The sequence below is a fragment of the Phocoena phocoena genome, chromosome 15 (assembly GCF_963924675.1).
Source record: "Phocoena phocoena chromosome 15, mPhoPho1.1, whole genome shotgun sequence".
Taxonomy (NCBI): Eukaryota; Metazoa; Chordata; class Mammalia; order Artiodactyla; family Phocoenidae; genus Phocoena; species Phocoena phocoena.
Window position 1 is genome coordinate 8,167,846 of NC_089233.1, and position 6,419 is coordinate 8,174,264.

At 45.1% G+C, this 6,419-nt stretch overlaps 1 non-coding gene across 1 annotated transcript; it reads left to right on the forward strand.

Annotated features, from left to right (window-relative positions):
* Positions 1 to 3,819: 3,819 nt before the first annotated feature.
* On the forward strand, positions 3,820 to 3,926 carry LOC136135792 (U6 spliceosomal RNA). Its single transcript, XR_010656633.1, has one exon. It is a non-coding gene; the product is annotated as a U6 spliceosomal RNA (small nuclear RNA).
* Positions 3,927 to 6,419: the final 2,493 nt, after the last annotated feature.

Sequence of the window (6,419 nt, forward strand, 5' to 3'; positions counted from 1 at the left end):
CCGTGTGCTGTGGTGGTTTGGGGTCTATGCCAGGCCAAGTGCAAGCCCCCATCCCCCTCGGGGGTTGTGGGGGTGAGGCTCGGGCTGGGCAGAGGACAGCGGGCTGGTGAGAGCTCTGCTTGGCTGCCTTCTGCCTCTCCGGCAGCGGGAGTCTCCCCAGTGGCAAGACGGCCGAGCCCCAGACATCACCCCCAAGCGTGAGGCTTCATCCTTGCTCCCTCAGTGGAAGGGTTCAGTGGCCTCAGGGGTGGAGTTGAGACTCGAACACGGGGTCTGCCATTCTTCAGCCCTCCTGCTTCTCCCTCCTGACATCAGCCACCTTGGAGGCCACTTTACCTGCTGAGAGCTCAAGGCAGGAATCGGCCCAGGAGTAAAAGCAAAAGGCACTGAAGGCTGAACCAGGGACCCAGAGCGTGAGAAAGTGGGAAAGGGGCTGTACCCACTCCGAGGATGGCAGTCAGGCACTGTCCCTAAGGTGTTTCCAGGGTAAAGTGGATTCAGGGGAGAATGGTGGAAGAGATGATGGCCGTCTCCGAGGGCTCTCCAAGGGCTGTGGCACGGAGGCCCGGCCGCAAGGGGTCAAGGGAAAAGAGGCACTGTCTCCACAGCGTGGCCCCCAGGGTGAGACCCTCAGGCCTGTCACTCAAAGTGGTGCTTCCAGAAAGCCCAGACTTGGTGGGACTCTGGGGAAGCCATAGCAATTGCACAGATGGTGGCGACATTCTCAAGATTCTGCTCCTCAGCAAGCATTTCAGATGCCTGCTTGGTGCGTGGCCAGGCCCGTGGGGTAGGTGGGTGGGTGGCCAGAGAGATGAGCCGTGCGCTGGGACCACACAGAGGACGTGCCCTGGTGACTGGGAGGACATGGCAGGCTTCAGAGGCCGCATAGGGGCAGGGAGTGGGAGATGAGACCAGCTGGGTTGAGAGGGCCTTGAGTGCCAGGCCAGAAATGGAGGGTTTTTGGGGACCAGAGCCAGTTTGAAATGGGGGCTGAGATGGTCAGTTTTCTGTTTGAGACAGATCACCCTGGGACCCAAGGATGAGGAGAGGATGGATTGGAAGGGGCAAAAATGAGGCCAGGGAGTCTGCAGTGAGGGGTGAGGGGTGATGAGCTGGACCAGGATAGAAGAGAGTGAGGAGGAGACCAGTGACGGAGGGCAGATCATCCACGGACTGATGGAGGCGGGGAAGGGGGAGGATGGGGGAGGTGCAAGGGAATCTCCGGCTTGAGGCTTTGGAGGACAGTACAGCCCTTACTGGACCCACTTGGATTGCTCCACCTGAAGGGGGCTGTGGAGAACACGAGCTCCAACCCCATGCCTAAAGAGAAGGAAGAGACGTCTGCTGTCTTCACCAAGAAGCTCCAAAGGACTGTCGGTCTCTCTCCAGCCCGGGACTACACCATCGAAACCTTTTCTGTCCATCTCCCAGCTCTCCTTCCGGTAAGAGGTGGGGTTAGATGTCCCCCTACATAAGCCACAGAAGGATGCTTTCGGCTACCCCAAAATCTCCAAGATAAAGCACTCAGAGCCGTGGAGAGGCAAGCCACTACCATCAATGCACTCTTCTGGGAGCGGGGCCCTCGACCCAGAGGCAGATCCACACTGAGGCTAGATCTGGACCCTTGCACTTGACCAAGGGTGACCTGGAAACAGGGTTCCAGGGTAAACCAAGGGTGCAGGGTCTCCCTGGGAGGGCGCCCAGGCCTGACCACATGGGGTGGGTTTTCCCTTCTGCAGCCACCCACCAGCCAGACCAAGAAGTGGCAAATGCTGTGTCCTGCCTCCAGACATAAGGCTGACCTTGCTCCAAGGAGGTCACTGCCATAGAATTGAGGTATGTATGCTGGGGGAGGACGAGGGTCCACACTTGCGCCTGCCCCATCAAAATGGAAAGCTGGGTATTTTATGGCCCTGAAGGTGTCAGTTTCCTTCAGAAATGGAACTGGTGTACCAGTGATGATTCAAATCATTTTTTTCTGGCGGGCGCTTCTAACTCAGCCAAGTGTGAGCCCTTTTGGGGTAGAAGAAGTAAAATTCCTGGCACCAAGAAGTGTTCTTATATGCCTCGTGTTAAGAGACAGCAAAGTAGCACACTAATGTAAATGTTGAGTAGTGAATCTCAATCATTCCCCCAAAATCCTTTAAGAAGACGCATCTGGGGCTTCCCTGGTGGCGCAGTGGTTGAGAGTCCGCCTGCCGACGCAGGAGACACGGGTTCGTGCCCCGGTCCGCGGAGGGGCTGGGCCCGTGAGCCATGGCCTCTGAGCCTGCGCGTCCGGAGCCTGTGCTCCGCAATGGGAGAGGCCGCAACAGTGAGTGGCCCGCATACGGCCAAAAAAAAAAAGATGCATCTGGCCCAAACTGCCATCCTACAAGTAGGAAGTTTTCAACAGTGACCCCCTCAAAAGGCCAGGGGTTCTTAACCTCTTTTGTGCCTCAGACCCCTTGGCAGTCTGGTGAAGCATAGAGACCCCCGCACAGTTTTGAAGCATTTTTTAAAACTCATGAAGTAGGCTTGCAGAGAAAACCAATTATCCTGAAATTCAGTCAAAATACTAAACATAATCAAAATACATATTTTTTAACTTGTGATGTGATAATATATGTGTTTGTTTATTAACACTTTAAATAGCAAGTTCTAGTAGCATCTCTATGGATTAAGGTAATTTCAAAGTAGGATTAGTGTAAATGATGCTTCAAAGTTTCTGCAACAACCAAGATGTACGATGAAAATATCACGGATTTCTATGAGTGCTTCTAAAGTGACAGGTGCTGTTACTACTGCTGTGGTTTCTCCTTAAATGAAGGAAACGTAGTTTTTAGCTAGAGGTTAATTAAAATAAAGATGTCATTTTATTCCCCTTGAAGTAAACGGACTTACTGAATGGTTTATCCACAGACCATCCCAGGACCACAGGTTAACAGCCCTGCTCTAAAGAATGAAGATATATTGCCTGTATTGGAAATAGAATGTTCAGAAATAGCAGAGAAAAAAACGGTGTGATGAGGAATCAAAAAAGCCCTCAGCTGGTCCCTGATCTAACAGTTGGCTTGTAGCATAAATTAACCTCCTGGTTCCTACTTTAACATCATCAAGAATCCTGATCTTACAAAACAAATTGGACAAGGAGCCGGTCTTAGAAGGGAGAGGAGGCTTGTGTGTGATCTCGCACTGACCTTGTTCTCCCTGTTTGGGACTGAATGGAGAAAGCTAATTAAAGGGGGAAAAAAGTAAAGGTTTTATTTTTAAATGTATTTATTTATTTTGGTTGTGCCGGGTCTTAGTTGTGGCACGCAGGATCTTTGTTATGGCATGTGGGATCTTTTTTTTTTTCTTTAGTTGCGGCATGCGGGATCTTTTAGTTGTGACATGCAGACTTCTTAGTTGCGGCATGCATGTGGGATCTAGTTCTCCGACCAGCGATCGAACCCCAGTCCCCCTGCCTTGGGAGCACGGAGTCTTACCCACTGAACCACCAGGGAAGTCCCCAAATTAAAGGTTTTATGCCCATGTAGTTTATGTATTATAATTTTCAACTTGGAGCTTTTTAAGTTGGACAAATGTTTTGGAAACTAATTGAGACTAATACTTGGTGCTCAGGAGCTTTAAAGAACACCATCCAATGCGTAGAGACAGAAAGTAGATTAGAGGTTACCAGGGTCTGGGGGAAAGGGAAGCAGAGAGTTATTGCTTAATGGGTACAGAATTTCTGTGTGGGGTGTTGAAAAAGTTCTGAAAATAGCTATGGTGATGGTTACACAACATTGTGAATGTAATTAATGCCACTGAATTGTACATTTAAAAAAGGCTAAAATGGTGCTCGCTTCGGCAGCACATATACTAAAATTTTAACGATATAGAGAAGAGTAGCGTGGCCCCTGCGCAAGGATGACATGCAAATTTGTGAAGTGTTCCGTATTTTTTAGTGGGTGAGAGGAAGCATCTCTTTATAAATCTATTCCAGCTAATAAATAAGAAAAAGGGATATAACTTGAATATTATTTTGCAACTCCCAGTAAATAAATGAACCTAGGCATTAAGCTTCAACAACTGCTAACATCAAAAAAAGAGAAAGCGATAATCAGACATTGATCTTATATCTAGAAGGGGATGCTGCTCCACTGTTTAAAGAGTTGAAATGTTTTAACCTCACAGTAGCAACAATGTATTGCTTTCATTTTGCCCTAATAAGGAGAACAGTTTATTAATTTTCATCATGTACTCACAAAAAGGGTTACTTTTTCCAATCTATAAAGAATGGTATCATATACAATTTTTTAAATGGCTTAAAGTGGCAACTTTTATGAGAAATATGTATTCACAATAAAAATAAATAAAATTAAGTAAGATAAGCTGTTTTAAAATGACCAGAGCATCAGTGAAATGCGGGACAACTTCAAGCAGCTAAATATATTGGTGCATGTAATTGGAGTCCCCAAAGGAGGGAAGAGGAAAGAGATAAGAGGACCCCCCAAAATGAAGAAATAATGGCTAAAATTTTTCAAAAAGTGATGCAAACTGGAAACCTACAGATCCCAGAAACTCAACAAATCCTAAGTGTGAGAAACATGAAGAAAATTATATCAAGACATATCATACTCAAATTGCTTAAGTCAGTGATAAAGAGAAAATCTTAAAAGCAGTCAGAGAAAAAAGACACACTACGTATTAGGATGACAACAGTTTTCTCACTGGAAATAATGCAAGCAAAGAGACAGTAGATTAACATCATCAGGAATGAGAGAGGTGACATTATTATAGGCTCTACAGATAACTAAAGGATAATAAAGGAATATTATGAACAGCTTTATGCCAATAAATTCGACAGCTTAAATGAAATGGACAAATTCCTTGAAAGATGCAAACTACCAAAGCTCATTCGAGAAAAATTAGATAACAGAGACCAGTAGTCCTCATGTCTATTAAAGAGTTTGAAAATGTGGTTTAAAACCTCCCCACAGAGAAGACTCCAGACCCAGATGGTTTTACTCCTGAATTCTACCAAACATTTAATGACACTTCATCCAAGATGTATGGATGGCAGATCAGCACATGAAAGGATGCTCAACATCATTAGTCATTAGCGAAATGCAAATTGAAGCACCTATTGCAATGTCTAAAATTAAAAAGTCTGACATACTAAGTGTTGGTGAGGACTGGAACAACTGGAATTCTCACCATCTGCTGGTGGGAATGTAAAATGTTTAAAATGCGTTGGAAAACAGTTCAGTAGCTTCTTAAAAAGTTAAAAATATAAGTACCATACGACCCAGCCATTCCACTCCAAAGTAGTCAACCAAAACAAATGAAAGCGTTTGTCCATAGAAAGACTTGCACACGAATGTCCATAGCAGCTTTATTTGTCATGACCAAAAACTGGAAACAGCTCAAAGGTATATCAATAGTTGAGTAAATGAATAAATTATGCTGTGACTATACAGTGGAATGCTATTCATCAATGAAAGGGAATGAACAATTAATATACATGACAACTTGGATGAATCTCATAATAATTATTCTAAATGGAAGTAGCCAGGGACTTCCCTGGTGGCGCAGTGGTTAAGAATCCGCCTGCCAAAGCAGGAGACACGGCTTCAAGCCCTGGTCTGGGAAGATCCCACATGCCACGGAGCAACTAACCCATGCACCACAACTACTGAGCCTTCACTCTAGAGCCCACGAGCCACAACTACTGAGCCCGCACACCACAACTACTGAAGCCCACGCACCTAGAGCCCGTGCTCGGCAACAAGAGAAGCCACCACAGTGAGAAGCCTGCACACCGAAAGGAAGCGTAACCCCCGCTCTCTGCAACTAAAGAAAGCCCGTGTACAGCAACGAAGACCCAACGCAGCCAAAAATAAAATTAATTAATTAAAAAAAAAGTAGCCAGACAAAAGGAGAGTACATACTGTATGGCTTCATTTCTATAAAATTCTAGAAAAGGCCATCTATAATGACAGAAAGCAGACCAGTGGTTGCCTGGAGATGGGGGGTGGGCAGGGAGGGGAACAAAAAGGAGAGATTACAGAAGGGTATAAACAAACTATTGCGGGTAATGCCCATGTTCATTATCTGGAATGTGCTAATGGTTTCACAGTGTATACATATGTCACAACTTATCAAATTATACACTATAAACATGCAGTTTATTGTGTATCAATTTTACCTCAATAAAGCTGTTAAAAAATGAAATAGCAAAACAGCTAAGAGATGACGGGTATTCTTTTATAATTCTCTTGGATAAGATCCAATTTTGTTTTAGAAAAGTAAAACCTTTTGAAGTCTTAGATAGCATTATTATTTAAACACATGATTTGGTATAATATATTAAAGCAAAGTACATAAAATTTGGTAAAAAGATGTTATATGTCAGAGGAGAAAATATTCTATCTCAGAAAAGAGGAGAAAATTAA